We start from the raw sequence: 22,564 nt of genomic DNA, 5'->3' as shown, positions 1-22,564 counted from the left end.
ATAGATTCTTAGACATTAAAAAGAAAATAAGAAGATTTTATGTCAATAAATTTGAGTTTAGATGAAATAGAAAATCTCCTAAAATAATCATGATATATTCATGCAATGGAATATCTTACAGCAGTAAAATGAAAAAATATAGCTAATTGCAATAATATACATGGATCTTAAATACATATTATTGAGAACAAGGAGAAAGTCAAACAAAAATAAACATATTTATGGGTGGATACATTGGAGGAAGCACCATAATGAAAACCAAGGAAATGATTATCTCAAAAGACAGAGTAGCGGTTACTCTTGAGGGAAGAGGGGCTAGGTTTGGAGAACACACTAAATTCTGAGGTGCAGCTTATGTTCTGTTTTCTGGACCTTGGATGGTATGACATAGATGTTTGCTTTAAAATTATTAGTCAGCCTACATATATGTTTTATGTACTTTCTACACAAATATTATATTTCACAATTTAAAAAATGATGATAAAAATCAATATGAATTAGAAAGTCATGCATGCATTTCACACATTTGTTTTTTTAGAGATGGGGTCTTGCTATGTTGTCCAGGTTGTTCTCAAACTCCTGGGCTCAAGTGATCCTCCTGCTTCAGCTTCACAAGTAGCTGGAACTATAGACATGTGCCACCATGTCCAGCTCACTTCACACATATTCATATTTATTCTGTCTTTTTTCTCTCTCTCTCTCTGTTTCTCTTTCTCTCAAATATAATTTGTTGCACATTAACTAAATGAAACATTCTTTTCTAAGGTGTTAACCTGCACAGTTATGGAGACCTAGACATCCCACAATTTGCCCTGCCAGCTGGAGACCCAGGAAAGCCAGTGTTATAGTTGGAAGGCCTGAGAATGAGGAGCTGATAGTGTAGATTCTAGTCCTAGTCCAAAAGCCTGACAACCATGAGTGTCAAGGGCAGTTCCCGTATATCAGTCAGGCGGAGAGTGAGAGATTCCTCCTTTCCTCCACCTTTTTATTCTATTCAGGCCTTCAGTGGACCGGGCGACACCCACCCTCATTGGGAAAGACCATCTGCCTTACTCAGTCTACTGGTTCAAATGCTAATCTCTTCCAGAAACATCCTCACATCCTCACACCCAGATATCTAGTAATGTCTAGTAATGTTTACTAGATATCTGGGCATCCCTTAGCCCAGTCAAGCTGACACATAAAATTAAGTATCACAGCAGTTCAGCTGATTTCATCTCTTCCAGGAGTTAGAATGTTGATTGCCATAATAAGGTAGCATATATCCTATACATATAGTTATTGAAGGCAGTCCTTTTAATTAAAAGTTTATGAAGACAACAAAAGAATTAGAATTATACTTAAGCAAAATAAATATTACAATAAATTGCAAACAGTAGAGTTTTGATGTTAAATTCCAACTTATTTTCACTAAGGAGTTGGTGAAAACACTTAGCCAGTGGGGCTAAAATAAAATCATTTTTTAGAGTCCAGTCTGTGTAACTTTTTTCTTTGTGTCCAGGTTCTGCTAATGCTCTTCTAATGTCCCACACTCCTAGTGGTCTACACCTCCATCACTTTCTTATGCTTGGGCCTTTGTTACTCTTTGTGGGAAATGCTCCCTAGTTTTGTAACTGCCCAAAGATCACTCACTTTGAAAATCCTTCTGGCAGGAATAAAAAAATAGCTTTTTAGGTACAGAAAATGCTTTTCCATTGGCTATAAATGTTGTCAGCATGCCATCCTGGCCCATCATAGCCCATCTCCTCTAGGCTTCTTAGGTCACCTTTTCATTTCCAGTATGTTGTGGGCTCTATCACAGCAGACTTAACTGTGTGTGCACAGAGGGAGAGCTGCTGAGCCTGCAGCACCAGGCACCAGGAACGGCCAGAGCACCCCTACAGCCATTCGGAGCATCTGGGCAGACAGGCATCAGCATCGTTCATATCAATCTGAAACTCCTGGGCTCAAGCAATCCTTCTGCCTCAGCCTCCCGAGTAGCTGGGACTATAGGCATGCGCCACCATGCCTGGCCGATTTTTTTTCTATATATTTTTAGCTGCCCAAGTAATTTCTTTCTATTTTTTTTTTTTTTTTTTTTTGACAGAGTCTCGCTTTGTTGTCCAGGCTAGAGTGAGTGCCGTGGCGTCCTAGCTCACAGCAACCTCAAACTCCTGGGCTCGAGCGATCCTTCTGCCTCAGCCTCCCGAGTAGCTGGGACTACAGGCATGTGCCACCATGCCCGGCTAATTTTTTATATCTATATCAGTTGGCCAATTAATTTCTTTCTATTTATAGTAGAGATGGGGTCTCGCTCTTGCTCAGGCTGGTTTTGAACTCCTGACCTTGAGCTCTTTCTATTTTTAGTAGACATGGGGTCTCACTCTTGCTCAGGCTGGTCTCGTACTCCTGAGCTCAAACAATCCAAGCGACCCGGCCTCCCAGAGAGCTAGGATTACAGGCGTGAGCCACCGCACCCAGCCTATTTTTAGTTTTTTTTAAGGAACCTCCATACTGTTCTCCATAGTGGTTGCACTAATTTGCATTCCTACCGACAGTGCAGGAGGGTTCACAGCAGACTTAACTGATGGTTTGGGGCTTATTTTTACATGTTATTAGTTAGATATTCAAGTATCAACTGAATTGAAGAAAAGCATCAGGTTACTCATGAAGAACATTGAGAGAGAATAGGTGAGTTGATCTAAAAAGAAGCTTTGATTGTGAATACATTGTATTGTTGAGATGTGTCCTGGGGGTCTGAATTGAAGGATGGGCCTCTATTTTGTGGCAAATAGTGTTTTGTTTTGTTTTCAAAGTCAGGACATTAACCATGTCATTGGTAAATGGATTTAAAAAATACTCTGGGGTCAGAATTAAGGAAAGGCTTTTGGTGAACATGGAAACAAAGAAAGATCAAGTGAGGGGAAGAACCCAGTCCTCGCCGTGAATGTGGCGCTATGGGAAAGGGCTGAGGGTACTTCGGGTAGCAACCGTCTAGGGGGTCATCAGGCAGTCAGGAGCGGGCGTCTGAAGGCATGTCTTGACCATTTCGAAGGTAAATCTGGAATTCACAGTAAGACACTTAATGGGAAACAGACTTGCCTCCTGTTGTTTCCAAAGCCCAGGGATATTCATTTAAGAATAATTGGCAACAGAATAAATTATTATTTAACTTATAATGATTTTATTACAGTGATTTGAGTTGACAAATAACTTGTATACTTAAAAAAAATCACCTCTTCCTGTTTCTGGAGTTACGATATTATGATTTGAAAAGACATTGATTGAATCTGGGGCAGTCCTCAAACACAACCAGATTCAAACGCTGAATAGATGGGTTGACAAATGAGGACACTGTTACCAGTTTAAACCCCATATGGGCCAATTAGTTTCACATAGAGAAGAACTCTGTTCCAAAGCCACAGATTGCACCATTAACCCCAGTCAGCCGTCTCCAAATTGAGTGTCATTGATCACAAGAGGCCCAGGTATGAGTGTCGATAGCTCAGCACAAACCCATCATCACCTCTGAGAGCAGAGCCGTCCTGTTATCTCATACATCCTTCAGCTCAGATATGCCAGGGAATATTACAGCAGGGTGGAGAAGTTGAAGCCTCCTCTTTCCTGCACTCCACGATCTTACTATACAAGTTGGAAAATTACAGTTGCATAGCTTCTATATTTGTATAAAATCTGCATGCTTTAGAGGACACTAATAATAGCATTATTGATCAGCAATATAACTGGCAAGCAACAAATGATTTATGGATTCATTTCATCAATACCTAATGGAGCCTTAAAAATTCTAACATTGACCCAAACAGATGAGAAAAGCCAAATACATGTTTTCTAGCTCTTGAAAACTTGTTACTTCTGGTTAGTTTGTGGAGTAGTAAAAATTAGTATCAGAATTAGCATTATATTACATGCGATATCTGTAAAAGGTGACACCCAAAGTACACTGCTGGTCTAAAATGTAAATGTTTCTTAATCTTGTTTATTCTCAAAACCAAACCAAACCTTACCTAACTTCCTGCTGCAGAAACATTTCAGAGCCATCCTTAACTTGGGACTGAACCTGAAAAATTATCTCAAAGGGTAATTGAGGGGTACAATGAGGTCAAATTAAGGTAATTTTAAAATAGGCATTAATAAAAATAGTGTCATCTTCACCATCAGTTCTGCAAACCTATAATAGATGTTTTGATATGTGGATTCATTTAGCATACTCATCTCTTGGTAATAAAATGTAATTAAGCCAATGGTAAAACTGATTTTAGCAAAAAGCTGATGCAGATTTTCTTTGTAACAGAGCCAACACTCTTGGTTCTTTATGAATCTTTTGAATTAAGCCAAAAATTTGGAGAATAAAGGAACAATGATTTAAATCTAATGACTAGGAGTCTGGGTAGAACCATTTGTGATGTACTCCTTCTCAGGCAGGAACCACTTTGCATAGAGGACATGGACATTTTCTAAATGTTGAAACTACCATATTTTTCTGTATCTTACATTCCACATCATGTTTATTTTTCACATTCCTTGTCACTTTTTACTTGCCATTTCTCATTCTAAAGAGCCACCCAAACACTAAATAGTGTTTTTCCCCCTTTCCAAACCTTACAGGGGTAAATGTTTCAGAGAGTAAAATACCTCCTCTCTCTCCCCCATATAAATGTAGATCCCGGTTGAGAAATGCAATCCAAAAGAAAACATCAGCTTTACATTTGTTGAGCTGGATTGGAGAATGTGCACTAGGCCTGCAGACAAGTGAGCTTGCTAACACTTGAATCAGAAAACCACAACCCACGCCACAGGGAAGACCATTTTGGTATAGGGGAGCATTTGGGTCAACTTGTCTTCCAAACAGGAGGAGCCCAGACTTTGCTAAATGCCCAGTGCTCCCCACCCCGGACTCCCTCGTCTGATAAGTCTCTGGGGAGGAGGGAGTAAGGGACAGGGGAGGTCAGGAGCCTAACTTTAATCCACAAGGAAACAGAGGGCAGGAAGAAAGGAAGTTGTCCCACCACAGAGCTGTTCATTGCCTAAATGTGGGTTTTCCCAAGGCCTGCTAGCATTCCTTCCTATAGCAGTGACCATGCTTCCAAGGGACTTGTGCTCTCATAAGGTCGATGTGTTTTCTCAAGCTGAATTCCCAGTGAGACAGACTGTCTAAGATGGAGGTTGGGCTGCAGAAAGTCTGTGGGGAGGGCTCCCAGGATAAATACCCGTGCAGGAGCGAAGGAGGCAGGATTGGGCAGGGAGAAAGTGCAGCACAGTCACAACCAAGACCTCGGCTGGTCCCCTGCTGGCTGTGGGGGTGGGGGCTGGGACAGAGGGCCACAGTGAGGGGCATAAATGGGCCTGCAGACTCCTCCTGAAATGAAGCGAGGGGGCTGGACCTTACACGCCCAGATGGTACAGTCCCTGGGAAGGAGGCATGATCTGTTGTAGAGGGGCTCTCTCAGTAGAGGGCAATTCCTAGAAGGGGCACTTAGGTGGTGTCGGTCCCCAACAGTCACAGCAGATAGGGAAATGGCTGCTTCCATCTTGAAAAGAGGGGGTTGCAGTCCTGGGCAGTGACTGCAGCATCCACTGCTATGTTGAAGGAACACAAATGCAAGACATACACTATATTACGTTAAAGGAGCTGAAATGTAAGGCATTAGGATTCAGTCTTCAGTCGACCTATATCCAACAAGCATTGCCATGTGGCCTCCCTCCTTCATGCCATGAAGCATGAAAGCTGTCAAACTTCTCCCAGCTGTCCACAAACCCTTTTCTACCTATGCACATGCCTTTGCACATTCACTCTTATCTTGCCGTGGTACCCACCTCCCTTTCAAGGTTTATCCCTTTTGTGTTTATTGTCCTTTGTCCTTTAGAATCATTCCTCAGTAAGTAATCCACTTTTTCCTTCATTTTCAAGCTCTCTTTCTCAACTGGCTCTTTCCCTCTCCCTGTTTATATTGTCTAGGGTCTCTAATTCTTAATTAAAAAAAAAGTCTCATCACCCTGGATACCCTTCTGGCTATAACTCATTTCCCAAATTCAGGAGTGTAGGAAATGCAACATTATTTCTTGAATTCAACTTCATCTCTCTTTTGAGCCTCCATTTTTCTGGGTGGTTGGAAACCTCCTTTCCGCCAGGGATTCTGATGCAGCTCTGGAGGGAAGACAGTGGCCTACATGGTAGCAATTCATCTGGACGGAGAATGGCTGTTGCTTTTGGTTGTCTGTGCACACCGCCACCCTCTGAGATGTCGGTCATCTCGAAGGCCTCTCGGCTGTTAGTCCTTGAGAGTTACTGCTGATCTGTCCCTCAGTCCCCGGCAGTGCTGATCCTGCACCATCGTAGAGCACGGGAATCTCAGACGTCTGCCCGAAGCCCTGTGCAAACTCAGAAATCCTAGTCACACAGGAATTATTTATTGTGTTGCTGCCCAGGTCCCCGGGGAAGCTCTGAGGAGCTGACTGTCTCCGTTAACCACAGGGACAAGTCTACCTTGGGTCTTCCTTCCATCCAGGCTATCACAAGGGAAGGAAGCACAGTTTTCCTCTTCTTTTGGAATCCTGAAGCCTGTCAGGTTGTTGACTCACCTTCCCATTCACGGTGGCCCCATGGGGGAGGTTATAGGACTGACCCTTCCCTTCCCATTGATTCCCGTCCCCCCTTCTGCTAGCCTGAGGGTCTTTTCCGGTGGAGGTGGTGTACAAGTGGCCGTGAAACTGTGCTCTGACAGCATCACCACCTTCTCCCTAGTCCACTGTTTCAAGCCCTAGAGTCATTTCTATTTCCCACTGAGGGCTGGGCTTTTGGAACTAAAAGGCCAGGAGACAACTCCTTCCCATATATTTCTGCTCTGTCATGTCACTCCCGAGGCAAGGCTCTTCTAGCTCACTGAACGGCTAGTAAGCGCTAAGGAGACTAGGAAACCAGAGAACAACAGTTAATATTTCAAAATACTGTAGTGTCCAGTCGCATTTAGGCAAAGTGCCCCTATAGAACTTGGCTCCTAGGAGGTTTCAATAAATACCATTTTCTCCCTGTCATCTCTCCCCTGTCCCCTCTTCTTCAGTTTGCCATTTTCTCTTTAACTCAATTCAATGAAGCTTTGAACCCCATTACACCATGAAATGACTTCAATCAACGTAATCAATTACTTCCCAATTATAAAATCCAGTAGGCACTTACCAGATTTTATCTTTTATTTTACCTCTGTGCAGCATTCACACTGCCAAACACTGCCCCCCTCTTCGAAATTCTCTCCTACCTTGGCTTTTGTAACTTATTTTATTTTTCTTTTTACCCATTTGGCTATTTTTTCCTTCATGTCCTTCTGCTCTCAAGTGGTGGTGCTTCCCAAGGTTCGGCTCTTACATCACACTGCCGCTTAGAGCCACGTAGCCCATGCTCTGATGTGGACCTGGAGCTTCAGACCAAGTCTTTTGTTCGGATCTCCTTTTTTCCATATCCCCAAATGCCTCTCATACCCAGTGCTTGGCACAGAGCGAGAACTCAATCGTGTTAGCTATTGCGTTTATTACTGTATCTACCTGCAAGTCTCACAGGTATACTTGCATTTTAATCTGTCCAAAATAGCTCACCTTCTTTTCTCTTTATAATCCTGCCTCTTGACAACCCTCTGCTCCAAAATAAGCCATAACAACCACAGTGCGTGCATGCTCACACACTCACACACATATGCACACACGGCACTCCGCACCTCCTCCCAGTGCCGGCAGGGAAGCATTCTGGGCATCATCCTTCATTCCTTCTCCTGCACACCACCCCTCTGTCCACCATCTGATCACTCATTCCTGTTGATTCTACACCATGAATTATTCTGGAGATGTATCCTTCTTTTTCCTCTCCATTGTTCCTGCACTCATATAGAACCTTCTGTCCTCTCACAATTATTCCTCAAGTCTAACTCAAATGTCTTTATGTCACTGAAACCTTCCCTGAACCCATTTTCTTTTCTCTGACTCCCTGATGTTACTCTCTTGCTTTTTTTGGTGCTTTTTTTCACTGTCTAGAATGTCCTCCTCCCCCGTCTGATCCACTTCTTTCTGATCTCATTTTGACACTCAGCTAAAATGTCATTCACCTCTCTGTAGGCTGACCTGACTCAGCCTTCACTCCACTATTAGTTGCTCCCCATGTGTGTTCTCATATCCTTTTATACATATTCCTATTGTAGCACTTATTTATATTACAGTTGGTTGTTTATGTTGGTTTAGATGGATGGGCATCTTAAAAGTAGGCACCATGTTGAACTTATATCTAGCTCTAGACCTTATCTGTATAGAATCAACAAATGTTTATGGAATCAAGTTGAAGTGAATGTTAAATTGTGAACTGTATGATCTGAGGTTTAAAACATTTTATCAGGGAAGACAATGGGACTAGGTAAATATGCAAATAAGTTGTATGAAATCCTGACTGGAGATTTAAGAAAAGGAGGTTATGATAACTTATCATTAAGGAAAAAGTGCATAAAGAGTAACAAAAGTTGGAGACTTTGCCCTTTTTCTCACTCTTTGTAAGTTTTCCCTAATGGACTATCTGAATAAGCTTCTGTTCATAAATGAGATTTCATATAACTCAAGGACTTTCTCAGATATTTGGGAGAATAAGATAGCTATAAAGAAGTAACTTATCAGAGGATGAGGGGTCAAAAGAGACCTAATGATATAATATGACGTGTGTATTCAGCAAATTGTTATTCTTTGAACATTGTATACTCAATGATCCCTTTGAATGGAGCAAGAAAAAGTTAAGGAGTTTAAACTAGACACCAAAGTCCAAGCATTTTCTCAGTTTTTAATACCTTGAGGTAGAACTGAGGAAGGCAACTCCTCTTTGGTAATCACACACATTAAAGGAAAATCAAGGCAGTTTAACATTGTTTAAAAAGAAATCCATCTGATTCATGGCTCATGCTTATATCTAGTGGTTTTCATGGCTCAACATAACCTTCATCCATCCAAATCACTGACTCTCATACAAATTGTTCTTCTAACTTTTTATTCTTGATTTTGTGGCATCTACATCATAAGATCTACAGAGATAAAATTCTCAAGTATTCAACTTTAAATTTTTTGAGAAAATATTTTGAGAAATTAACCAAGGGGAAGAGTCTCTAAAAATATTTACTATTAATGTAGGTAACAATGTATGAAAAAGGCAATTTGTTGGAACACACTTGTCAAACAGAAATACAAACAAATGTAGAGAAGATACTATTTTAATTAATTTTGTGCTTCGAACACCTGTTAACCTAAATATATTTTATTTGGTAATAACTGATAATTTTTTACACATGTAAGCACACATCTAAATAAGAGACAGAGATAAATGTTATGCCACAGACAGAATACATTTTTTTAATAGGAATTTAAAATTGAAGTTTCAAATGAGATCTCAAAATCTAAAAATATGAAATTTCAAGTCAGGTCGCTAGAATGGAAAAACAAGCACCACATATACTCACCAACAAACTGGTATTAACTGAGCAGCACCTAAGTGGACACATAGGTACTACAGTAATAGGGTAACAGTAATAGGGTGTTGGGCAGGTGGGAGGGGGAGGGGGACAGGTATATACATACGTAATGAGTGAGATGTGCACCATCTGGGGGATGGTCATGCTGGAGACTCAGACTTGTGGGGGGAGGAGGGGAAAGGGCATTTATTGAAACCTTAAAATCTGTACCCCTATAATATGCCAAAATAAAAAAGAAACAACAAAACAAAACAAAACAAAAAAACAAAAACAAACAAAAAAGAAATAGTTCAAAATGTAGTCTATGACTCAAATTCTGTTATCCACTTAAAAAATCTAAAATAGTGGAGAAAACAGGCGATAGAGGAGATTGGTGAAAGGGAGAATTGTGCTGGCCACCTCCAATAGGGAGGAGCCGAGGATGCTGCGTTTGCTGTGCCAGGGGCTTCGGGATCATGTGGAGAGCTTGGAATGTGTTCCCTGCGGTGTGAGGGCGGGGGAGGCAGGTCTCAGTTCTGTGGACTGGGTTCTGACTCCTATTGAGAAAACTGGGCAATAGCCTGCCGATTACTTCCATGGCAGAACCAAGAGGGGCAGAATGGTTTGCCAGGCAAAGGATGTTTGAATGCTTCCTGTGGCCCAGATAAAGTCCCCTGGGGGAGAGAGAACTGGCTTGGGGCCATCTGGAGTTCCGCCTAGGAGACCTTCTGCCAGAGAGTGAGAGGACTCCAACAGGGAGACTCCGGCAGGGCTGAGGAAACAGCAGCTGAAGGTGATCAGGAGTAGCCGGCTGAACGAGAAGGTGCGGCACCCACGTCCCAGGGGTTGCAGTTGGAGTAACTGAGGAGCAACTCTCCAAAGAGGCCCTGGACAGCTAGCCTGAAGCACGTGCCCGAAGGCACATGGGCATGTGACCTGTACAGTGTACAGGGTCTTGTACTTGGTTTAATGCCCTAATCTCATAGTTTTGAAATTCTTAATTCTTCTCCAACAAGGGGCCTGGCATTTTCATTATGCACTGGGCCTTGCCAATCATGTAGCTGGTTCTTGCGCTAGGCGGAGAGAGTGCAAAGCTGGCTGACATGGTACCAGCTGGGTAAGAACTGTTTTGTCCTTCACCCAGAGACTGAATTGTGGATTGGAAGAGACAAGGAAGATGGCAGCTGAGCCTGCCTGCTTTCTCCCCTTCAGCCTAAAGAAGGTTTGAATCCTAAACCAAATTCAGAGCTTTGATTAAAATCTAAGTACTGAATCAAGATAGTGTTTGCAACTTAAAACGGTCATAGTTCTGTCTAGTCAACAGAAAAATTCTGAGACTGGATTTCTGTCTAGTATAAAAAGCAAACGAATATTATTTAATGAAATAGTGCAGAATCAACAATTGAGGGTTAAAAAAATGAGGTGTAGATTTGAAAATTTCTAGTTGATTCTGAAAGTATTTTCATTAGCAGAAGAAACTGTTCTAAGATGGATGGGGACTTTCTGGAACAGGACTGTATGTGCATAAGATAATGGACGAAGGAGTTAAAGTAATTATCCAGGTGAAGGTTGGAAATTTACTGTTATTATTTTCACTGCTAGCTGTTATTTTGGAAAGTTCAATCCCCATAGAGCAAATTCTGAAACAACTTGAAATGCACACCACCTCAGGAAGTTAAAATTATACACTAAAATGAGACACTGGAATTATAATATGTATGTATTAGTTTTATTGCATACCATGATTCTTCTGCACAGCCAGGAATAATAATTATGTATGCCTGTTGCTTTGGAATTAGAACATGAATTCTAGCTTGATGCCCCACAAGCAGTTATTTAATTGTGATCAGTAACTTTCTATGACCCTAGTGTCCTGAAATATTAAATGCAATGTCCAGAGATTGCTTAAATTGCTAACAGATTTAGCTGTCAGAGAGAGAGAGAGAATATGAATGAAAAATTTTTTCATTCATACTGTAACAACATAGCAGGAAAAAAATCTGACATGAAATAAGAGGGAAGGTTCCACAAGGGCTTTAAGTATCCCAGTTTCATGTGGCACCAGATTGGTGATATTTCTGGTCCTTGGGTATGCTCATATGTTCCTATACAGTCACCTGGCCTATGCCTTAAGAAAGACATCTGTGAAAAAGAGAAAAAGACAATTAGTACTGATAACTAATGCAACAGACTCTATGTCCTAATTCAGGCTATTATAACAAAAATACCTGCAGACTGGGAGGCTTAACCAACAAACGTTCATTTCTCAGAGTTCTAGAGGCTGGGAAGTCCCAGACCAAGATGCCGGCCCATCCTCTGCCTGGTTTGCCGATGTCTATCTTCTTGTCGTATCCTCCCATGGTGGGGAGCAGATAGAGAGGAAGCAAGCTCTCATGGCTCTTCTTATAAAGGCACTAATCCCATTCCTGAGGGCTCTATCCTCCTCCCTATTTACTTCCCAAAGGTCCCACCTCCTAATACCATCACACTGGAGGGTAGGATTTTGATATAGGAATTTTGGGAGGATACGTTCAGTCCATAGTATATTACTTATACCTCTATTTAAGGTATAAGTATATTATTTATACCTCTATTTAAGTTTACTCTTTTATAAATCGCTCTATTAATCATCTAGGATATTCACTAATTACAACTGTAGAGTTAATACGGTTATTTCAGAAACCAACTGTGGCAGAAGGTGGCTGGCTGCTCATCAAAACTATCTCTTTTTCTTCCTGAGCCAGACTCCTTTTGGTGGCCTGCCTTATAGTTAAATGACTTGGGAGAGTTTTAACTAGTGGAATGTAAGTGCAAGTGATGTGCATAAAACCTTCCTTGAGTGACCCACCATGCTTTTCCCTTTTTTGCCAACCTGATTTTGTGACTATATGGTGAACAGGTCAGAGCTCTACATGGAAGAAACTGGAGCCCATAAATTAAAGCTCAGCAGAAACTTGCCTGCTATTCAGGACTTTACAAAGACGAGAAAATTTACTTCTATTGTTTTGTGCCCATGTAGATTTTTGAGTTTGTTTATAGCAGCTATGTAGCATCTAGTGTTCCATTAATATAAATACGTTAAAATTTATGGTAAAGGAATTTTAGCTTGCTAATATGTTTTAGGTACTAATATTTCATAAAATTTAATTTGCATAAGTTGTTGAAGTAGTTGTAATTGACATTTCACAAATGAGGAAATTAAGGCTTAGAAAAATTAACTTGCCTGAGATGAGACAAACTATGCTGAGAAGGGATTTGAACTCAGGTCTACAAGTCTCCAGGGAGTGTTTATGTTCTTTTCAATGAACCATTTTGCATTCCAAGAGGAAAATAATGTATAAACTGCACATAGTTCACAGATTTATTTGTGCATTTTTTCATTCATTAATTTATTCAACAAATATTTATTTGGTGCCTGTTTTGTTCCATGTCCTATCCTAGGACAAGACACTCATTCTATTAAGATAGAGAAATGGTAACTTAATTTTTGTTACCTGATGCTCTAGTCTGAATGTTTGCATTCCCCCCAAATTCATATGTTGAAATCCTAACCCCAAGGTATTTTAGGAAGTGGGGCCTTTGGGAGGTGATCAAGTCACGGGGGTGAAGCCCTCAAGAATGGAATGAGTGTCCTGATAAAAGAGACTCACGAGAGCTCCTTCACTCCTCTCCACACGTGAAGACACAGTGAGAAGGTACCATCTCTGAACCAGGAAACTGGACCCTCACTGGACACCAAATTTGCCTGTGCCTTGATCTTGGACTTTCCAGCTTCCAGAACTGTGAGAGATAAATTTCTGTTGTTTATAAGCTATCTAGTCTATGATATTTTTGTATAGCTGTCTAAACAGATTAAGACATCTGATGTTTTAAAATTCTAAATGTCCTTCCAGTTTAAGTAACTCCCAAGAAATTACAGAAGTAACTAAGAAATAACTCTCAGTAATTTACTCATTGGTAATAAAGAAGAGTGAACATTTTTCTTAAAATGCATAAATAACTACTACTGAGATATACTAGTTTTAAGACTATCTGGCTTAATAAAGAATGAGGGCTTTCCTTCCAAACTTTAGAAGGCACATACCTATGGATTAATGTGCTGGCTGTTCCCTGTATTGTTGGGAGGTTGTAACAGTGAAGGGGAGAAATCTATCATACATTTTGCATGGAGTACCATCATACCACAATTGGTTGACTCTTCCAAATTCCTAATGGCACAGTCTAAGAGAAAGAACAATGCTACTTAAATAAATAATAGTTCTAAACAATAATTCTGTAATAAAAACTAACATGCTTTTGTTGTAGAAATTTATTCAACTACTATAGAGGAAAAGCAAAAATAAAGCAGAAATAAAAGTTTACAATTTTCCAAAACATGATGCCCAGAGTATGTAATCCATTCTAGTTTCTACAGTACTTAATTTTAGGGTCTAATCCAGGGGTCCTCAAACTTTTTAAACGGGACCAGTTTACTGTCCCTCCAACCGTTGGAGAGTGCAGCACACATTCCACACATGTGCACCGTGGGCCTGTGAGCAGTTGGCTGCTAAGCAGGACAGGCAGTGGAGGCAAAAACACCCCTCAGGCTGGATAAATGTCCCTGGCTGGTGGCATGTGGCCCCCGGGGCCCTAGTTTGAGGACTCCTGGTCTAATCTATCTAAGATTTAATACATCTGATGAAACCAGTAGAAATATTTTGAAGTAATATGGCTCACAAGACAAATTCGGGTCTCTTAAATGCGTTGATATAAAAATAGAAAACCAAAAAAAATTTCACGGGCAGGAGATATCCAGTAATTCAGTAATTGCAAATACCGAAACTCTTAAGGTATTCAAAAAAGTTTGAGACACTCTTCATCCCTGGTGTCATAGGGACTATTTTCTTAAAAATAAAAAGTGGGTTGGGCTACTATGGAATAAAAATCTGACCCATTTTTGTGATTTACAGCAAGAAACCTGTAACAAGAATTTTGCCAACGGTGACCATTAGAGATCTGATAATTATGGGAATAAATTATATACATTTAATACATAGATACACTTAATGGAATTAGGACACAGTCTATGTTTAGTTTATGTTTATTATAGCTCATGGTGTCCTGGGAAATATGGGGAAAGGAGAAAGCAATGGAGGACTTTACTCTCCGACTGTGTATTTTAAAATGCAACTTTTGTTCTAGGATGGTCAGGAAACAAGTTTCTTCTACATATGGAGAAAACTGAAGTTTTTGAAAAAACCACCCCTCTTCTCTTTCTTATTACATTTCCTACTCCTGTCCACAATTCCAAGAGATGTGCATTTCATAAGAGAAAAGATGTGAACATAGATGTATACATATAACAAACTACATAACCATCAGGGGGATATAGTATAAAAGATGGCTAACAGAGAGTTGTCAGGACATGGAAAAGCAGGGCATGAAGTGCATATCAGCAGGAACTCTTTCATAGAAAGAAGCCAATTGGGAGAAAATAACAGATGTATCAACAAGGCTAGAGACGCGTGGCAGAATAATCCTGGTGTTTGCCTGGTGTATCCAGAAGCAACAAAATGGTCTCAGAAAAAGTAAACTTCTTTTGTAACTTTCTGGAGTGTGATGTGGTAAAACATGGTCATTGTGCAAACTGTCTCCATTTCAAATATTCTCAGGAGCCATGAACTTCAAAAGAAAGAAACGGTGTCTTCGTCGTGAATGTAATCACGGCTTTCTCCAAGTCACTGAAAACTAATATCCCAAAAGGGTGTGATTTTAAGAGTGCATTACGATCCCCCCGCAACCTGCATGCCGCGTGGGATGGCTGTTCGGAGAGGTGGTGTAGACTGACGGCAGTCTCCCGGGATGATGGGGAATGGCTCGTGTTTTGGACTGCCCTGGACCCTCGTCCCCGAGGTGCAGGGGGTGGGGTCCGTCCCCTCCAGTCCCACGCTCTCCGGTTCCTTCCTCCCTGGGCACCGCCCACCTCGGGGGCTTCCAGGTGCTGGCCCTCCCGCCCGGCCCTACCTCCCCGGGGGGCTGAGGCGGGCAGAGGCGTGGGGCCCGGCCGGTGGGCGCGCGGGAGAAGCGGCCGGGAGGGGAGCCTCCGCTCCGGGCCTCGGGTGCCGGCCGCGGGCCACGCGGGCGCGGGGAAACCCAGAACTTCCCGCCCGGAACGGCTGCCCCCGCTCCCGGCTCCGGCTGGCTGGGGGGATGTTCTCGCGAGAGGAGAGGGGGCGCGGGGCGCCGCGGGTTTGGGGGCGCGGGGAAGCCTGAGGACGAGGCCCGGCAGGGAGGGGAGCAGAGGCGGCGGGCAGGGCCGGGGACGCGGGGAAGCCGCTCCCGCCAGTCGCCGAGAGCCAGCCCCTGACGTCAGGAGTTTTCCTCAAAGTCAACAACAAGCCCCGCGGCGGCGGCGGCGAGGACGGATCGGCGGCGGCCCCCAGAGGGAGGAAGGCGGGGGCGGGGAGGCGGCGGGGGTCCCCCAAGCGCGGCGAGGCCCGCGAGAGGAGGCCGCAGACCCCCGCCCCGCGCGGGCGCGCCCCGGGGCCCAGAGCCGCCGCCCCGCCGGCGTGACCCGGCTCCCGCCGGAGCGGTGTTTTCTGGTGATGAATTGAATTTGTAGCCGATATCCGATTCCCAAGTAGAGTCTCCGCCTCCTCCTCCCCCCGCCGCCGCCTCCCTCCGCCCTCCCCTCCCGCCGCCGCCGCCGCCGCCGCCGCCGCCGCCTCCCGCTCCAGCTCCGCGGCCGGGCCCGGCCGGCTCCCTCCCTCCCTCCCCTGCAGCCCTTCGCCTGCCCTCCCGCTGGCCGCGCCGGGCTCCAGGGGGCCCGAGGCTCTGTGGGGTGGGGGGAGGACAGGAGGGGAGGAGGAGGGAGGGGGGACCCCCGAGTCGCCCCCTCTCCTCCCCCCGCCCCCCAGCTCCATCCTCCGCCGCCGCCCGAGCAGCTGCGGGGCAGCCGCCGCCGTCGCCTTTGCAGGTAACAGCCGCCGCCCCCCACTCGTCCCCCTCCCAGCCTCGCCTCCACTCCCCGCGGGCCCCCGGCCCGGTCCTCCCTCCCTGCCTCCCTCGGGCGGGGGGTGGCGGCGGGGTGGGGTGAGGCGGGGGCTTCTGGGTTGTCACCGCGCCGGGGGCGTGGGCGGGGGCTGGGTCACCGGAGGCTTCGGGTGTGGGTGTGGAGGCCGGGGGATGCCCGGCGCGGGTGACACCGACACCCCCTGCTTCCCGGGGTGGCCGGGGGCGGCGGTGCGCAGGGGCCGGGGGAGGGGTGTTCCCGGCCTAGCGGTACCGTCGCTGTCTGGCTGCCCCGGCCCGGCGCCTCCGTCTCTGCGCAACTATCGCCGCTCCCCCCGCCCCTCCGCGCCGGCCGCGGCGTGGGGAGGGGGCGCCGCCCGGCCTGGGGTGGCGGCGAGGTTATATAACGCGCCAGCGCCGGTGTCGGTGTGTTTGGGTGGGGGGGAGGGGGCCGTCTGCCGCGCGCCGGCGCTGGGGCTGTCTGCGCGCCGGGCGGGGTGCGGGCGGGGTGCGGGCGGGGATGCGCGGCGTCCCCGGGGTCTCCTTCCTCCCCACCCCGCCCGCCGCCCGCGCGCAGGGAAGACTGCACTGGTGGGGTGGGGGTGTGCGTGGGAGGTGGGTAACGTGCCTGTCTGTGTTTTTAATAGTAGTGGGGTTTTGATCCGCTTGGGAGTTGTGTGCTAAGAATAGAAATGTGCGGAAGATGCTGGGTTTGGCTGATCCAGTGATGCTGTCGCTGCTGGCGGCGGCGGCTCTGGCTGCAAGTAAACAAACCAGCCTCTTCCTCGGCCACCTCCTCCTGCGCATCGGTCTGCATCAGCCATGATGCTGGTGGGGCCCTCGGTGCCCCAAGTTGAAGCTTAGCTGGCTGCTGTGTTCACCCTGCCGCCCAGGCGGGGTCACCCCCTGTTTGGGATTTCCCGAGATTCTGCAGTTAGGCTAGAGATACTGAATCTCTTTGGGGCCAGGGTTTTCCAATACCGGTTATTTACTGTTTATCTTCTGAAAGCGAGGAAACGCTTACCCATAAGTCAAAGCTGGGATGCTGACATTTCTTCCATCAAAATAGTGTTGTTATGAAAACAAAACCAACTCATATCTCCAGTTGTGGTATTTTGGTTGAAAGCCCAATTGATAAAGTTTCAAAGTAGAAATTCAACGATGAAATCTATGCATCTATATTCATTAATTTTTAGTTCCAACAAAATGTTCACACTCTGTTTTTAGTTCATCTTGTGGACAAAATAAGGACTTTTTGCAATTAATACATTGTCAATTGTTTGAAATCATCAGTTTAGACATATGTTACATATTTGGTAAAGCCTAGCCATATTATATCTTTTAATGGAACTGTTATCACTAGATAACCACAGAGTTTTTGGTAGAAACTCATTAGATTAGGTAATATATTCACTTTAGGAGATGGTTGGAAAAGCCAAAGGTGGAAGAGTGTAATAAAAATGGTTCAGGAAGTGAAGATTAGTTTTCAGAACTTGAATATCACTTGCAAAATATGTATAAATAAATAGGATTATTCCAAGAGGTGGTTATCTAAAACATGAATATATTTTTAAATTAAGTTATCTACTTATTAATAAATAACTGGTTTTCCAAAGTATGTGCCTGAATACATATGCAAGATATACATCAGGATTGTAAATTTTTCCTGTTTTGCCAATATGTAATCTTGACTTTGAAAGTTTACCAAGGCAATTGTACTTGAAGATCCGCTTTTTGTTTTTCTTGCTAGGGTTGACCCCAATATTTTTGATTGGCTTGAACTTCTAATTTTAAAGTGAAGGAGTACATATATTACATGAATGAGACAAACGTTGGAATTTAGATGAATGTAGGGTTTTAGTTTTTGGTTATATGTTTGTATTGTGTATTTGCAGTAGTATTTTTTAATAGTATTTAAAAAATACCTAGTCTGAAGTAATTCTGCAAAAAAATTTATGAAACTATTATTCATATTTATTTTGTTCCATTTCCATAATGATTAGTGAATTGTTTTCCAGCTTAAAATTACTTTAACTTTTAGTTTGATAATCTTGACATTGACTTGTAAAGTTGTAGGTAGATGTCAGAGTACTTTAAAGTTCTGTTTTGGACTTTTGTTTATGTGATTTTATGTTTTAAATAAGGTTTCATTTAACAAATAGTAGAGTGTGAATTGTGTCTAGGTTTGGTTAAAAACTTTTAATATTTACATTTCATTAGAAGATCACTATCGATAGAGAATTTGTTTTCAGAATTACTGCAAATCTAAATAAACATGTTGACTAAACTTATCAGGGAACAAATATACTTAGCATAGAGTCTTGTGGAAAGTAGGGACTTAGGATTTTTTTAAACTCTGGCTTTTGATTTAAATACACAGGAAAATTTCTTACAAAAATTCATACAAAATTGGAAATTTCCAATTCTCTGGGTTTCTTTAAATGGGGAACCTATTTTACAAATTGATTTTGTGGAAGTTTTAGCCTTTGCTTAAACTTTGCATATTTTTGTGAAAACATGCTATACTTTCTTTTGTTGTTATCCTTTTTAGTTCAAGAATTTGTCCTTGGGAAGATAAGGCAATTACTGTTAATAACAGGTTAATTGGATTTTTAGCATGATTTGATAGGAGCATGTCTTTATAGTGTGATTGTTTAAAACATTAAAAAAGTAATTTAAAATCATTTTTTAAATTCAAGCAACAAAATGCAAGAACAGAAAACCAAACTGTTTTCATTTTATTTTGACCAAATCAGTCTTGTAATTTGATTTGCATTTTAAAGTTAATATAAATTAATTATGTACATAATTATGTATATAATTTTTGTAGATTTATGTTAACATATTTAAATCATTTAAAGTAGCTCCATTCTTAATTCCAGGTTCCAGCATGTGCATCAGTATTTTAAATCCTGGTTTCACACAACATGCACTTTTTTAGAAAGCTAACCCTGAATCACCTGATGTTAATAAATATTTTGTCATGATCTTTTACATATGATAGCACTAGATTCAGTCTAGATTTAATGTTAACCAGTGCCTGGTGAGCACGTGCCATGTGCCAGGCACTGTTATATGTGCTTTACATGTATTATTTCACTTAATCTTCACAACAACCCCTGCTACACTTTTGAAAGTGATTTTCACATGAGAAAAAACTTTCTATGACATCATAAAAATATGTTTCATTTTAATTTTCCTAATTCTGCAATACTTTTAGGGTTTTCCCTAACTTGTTTGTACCTATTACTAGAGTTCACAGGGACAATGCTAAATTTGGATAATAAAGTGCAATAATTTCCACAGAATCAAGTTAAATAAAAAAAAAAAAGTGTGTTGACTGATCCATTAACACTCCTTTTCATTTCATTTGTTTCAAATGCCAAATTAAATTTCTCAAATGTTTATATATTTGTGATATCATAGTCTTTCATCAAATTTGATGTAAGTTCATTTCCTCTGCCAGGTAATCTTCAAATACTAGTTGGTAGATAAATTAATATATGCTTCTTGACATGTAGATGTGCTTTTTAGTTCTGTTTCTTTTCAATACTGTTCATATTTATCTATCACCAACTGCACATATTTCACATTTCTAAATATTCCAAGGGGAAAGTAAAAAAGACTTACTAGAAGAAAACACTAGAAGATTTTCAAATCAGAATTTTTCTTTTTTTCCTCCCCATATTAAGAAAGCCTCTGACTATATTTGGGGGGTTGGAGTATGGGAGGGTAAGGAAGATGACATTTTGCCAATAACAGAGCTTAGCCCAAATTTTATCTTAGTTGAATTGCTGTTTGGATGTTTTATCTTCCCAACTATATATTAAGCTTCTGAGGACATGAACTATGTGTACTATCATGATACTGTCTCCTGAGGTGCCATCTATCTACGAAGTAGATACTCGGTAGATTTTTAACTTGAAGAATCAAGTAATAGCTCTGGAAGAGCTATTAAGCTATTTAGAGTTTATCTAATGCTTTTATTTTTATTGCTAAGGAAACTGAGGCACAGAATTAAAGTAACCTTATACAGCATTACTCTGAGTGGGTCAGAGTTGGGAACAGAGACCCAAGTTTCTTGGTCTGTCCTATACTCTTTCTAATTCACCAGTGGGATGAACTTTGTTGTAGGATTCCATACCTGTAGGTTAGTTCTGAGTTTAATCTGGAGTAAAATTTAATCTGTAGGATTCCATCCCTGTTGGTTAGCTCTTGGTTTAATCTGATTCTTGGCATTTGGTGGGCCATATATCTGTTGTATTTTATGTGTATGTATGTATTTTTAGAATTTTATAATTAAGAAGGTCCCCCAGACAGATTTTAGAAGGATTTTTACATGTGTATTAGAAAAATGTGGCCAATTGTGCAACTGAAATTCTTTTAGTAGCAGTCTTCAACCTTTCCACGTTATTATAGATGCTTTTCCATAGAGACAACTCACACTTTACATGTGAAATGGAGGAGATAATTTGTCAATAACTTGTTCAGTGGTTTCGGTAAAACAGAGTAATCCAATAAGCACATCTCTTAATAGTTCCAAATTAGAATATTAAATATATCGCCCAGAACGAGCTCCATTTTTGTTTTTAATAATGGATGTGTTAGCCATAAACTGGGATAGGGGAAAGGAGAAAAATGCTTCTTGTTTTAGTGGATAAGTTTTAAAGTTTATAAAGTTGGTTTTTAAGAATTGGTAGTTTGGAAGAACTGATACTTTGTCTGAAAGTTAGAAATTCCACCACTATTTATTCAGGTATTTTGCCATATTCTGAAACTCAGTGAACATATCTATAGAAAGGGTTTTTGAAAATCCCACAAAATGTATTATTGTACTGTGAAGAGAGAAAAGTATCCAAAACACACAGTTTATGTGGCTCACTATTCTATGTAATGTATTTTTTAACAGGAAAACTACTTTTAAAATATGGAGAGGCTGCCTTTGAAATTATTGAAGTATAAAGTATGTTGCCTTGAATTTCCTTTCCACTTTAGTATGTTTTCTGTCCCTCAAATCCTTTTAAAAGTATCATTTAGCCCTATGTGTTTATTATGGTATATATTAGTTTCACCTATTTCTTGAAATCAGAAAATGCCCTGGAATTATATTGTGTTACCCTTGACCATTATTTGTATTTCAAAGTGGTAACATTCTATTATTGTATTTGAACTTTAGTTCTCCTTTATTAATTTAGTTTGGCCAGCATATATAGAGTATATAAAAAAATTTGTGGTATGGAGCAAATACATTCTACACAGGATTAATTACAGTCAAAGTTTATCTGTAGAGAAGGTTATATTATTGAATTGTGTTCTGGCTTTTTTTAACTTAGAGATTAGCATATAGGAAATTATTAACTATGGATTTTCTTATTTGTAAAAAAGAATTACCGTGTACCTTTTTAACTTTGTTATTTTAAATTTATTTTAAAAGATATTGCTTAATTGGACGTTTGAAAAGTAATTTGATACTGAAAAAGTGTTCAGAACTATTTGCAAATGTTAATTACATATTTTTAAGAGTTCATATTGTGTTATTTGATAGAAAGCATACCAGACTGATAGAAGCCATGAATAGCAGGTAGTCACTCTTATTACTTGTTGCTAACTTATTATGGTAACTTTGGAGAAATAATGTTATCATTATTGGTTGATCACAGTTTTTTTAGGTTCAAAATTGTGAATGTAAACCTACTACACAGATTTGTTTTTTAGAGTCAATTGAGGTGATATATATATCAAAGCTCTTTGATAACAAATTTTAAGTTTGGAAAAGAGTTTAAAAAATACTTTTGTTTTACTTGCCTTCTTGTAACTCAGTGTAATTCTTGTTACGGAGTAGACAATACATATTTATTGACTGAATAAATATATGTACTATATTTGAGTCAATATTTTTAAAAGATGTTTGAAATTTAATTATTGCTTAAAATTGAATGTCTAGTTACTATAAGTAAACAAATATCTTTTACAAATTCTTAAAAGTAGTGTTACAAAAATATAACATTCGTTCCCTTTTTTCTTCCCATAATGATAAATTTGGTTATGTTTGGAGTTGAAACTTGATTTTCTCAACAAAAATTATCAGAAACTGTCAAGAAGAAAAG

General features: G+C 41.4%; 1 protein-coding gene and 1 long non-coding RNA gene across 2 annotated transcripts in view; one reads left to right on the top strand and one right to left on the bottom strand.

Annotated features, from left to right (window-relative positions):
- Positions 1-11,190: 11,190 nt before the first annotated feature.
- On the bottom strand, positions 11,191-16,879 carry LOC142862463 (uncharacterized). The gene is made up of 3 exons (XR_012913556.1): positions 16,732-16,879; positions 13,552-13,706; positions 11,191-11,609 (listed from the first exon to the last, which is right to left on the bottom strand). It is a non-coding gene; the product is annotated as an uncharacterized LOC142862463 (long non-coding RNA).
- AKT3 (AKT serine/threonine kinase 3) overlaps positions 16,224-22,564 on the top strand; it is a 281,167-nt gene continuing 274,826 nt past the window's right edge. Inside the window, exon 1 of the mRNA XM_012751176.3 lies at positions 16,224-16,422. The gene's annotated coding sequence lies outside the window, so the exon portion shown is untranslated. The remainder of the gene's footprint in view (positions 16,423-22,564) is intronic.

The sequence above is a fragment of the Microcebus murinus genome, chromosome 19 (assembly GCF_040939455.1).
Source record: "Microcebus murinus isolate Inina chromosome 19, M.murinus_Inina_mat1.0, whole genome shotgun sequence".
Classification (NCBI taxonomy): domain Eukaryota; kingdom Metazoa; phylum Chordata; class Mammalia; order Primates; family Cheirogaleidae; genus Microcebus; species Microcebus murinus.
Note: the sequence above shows the minus strand (reverse complement) of the source record. Positions and strands in the feature narration are given on the sequence as shown.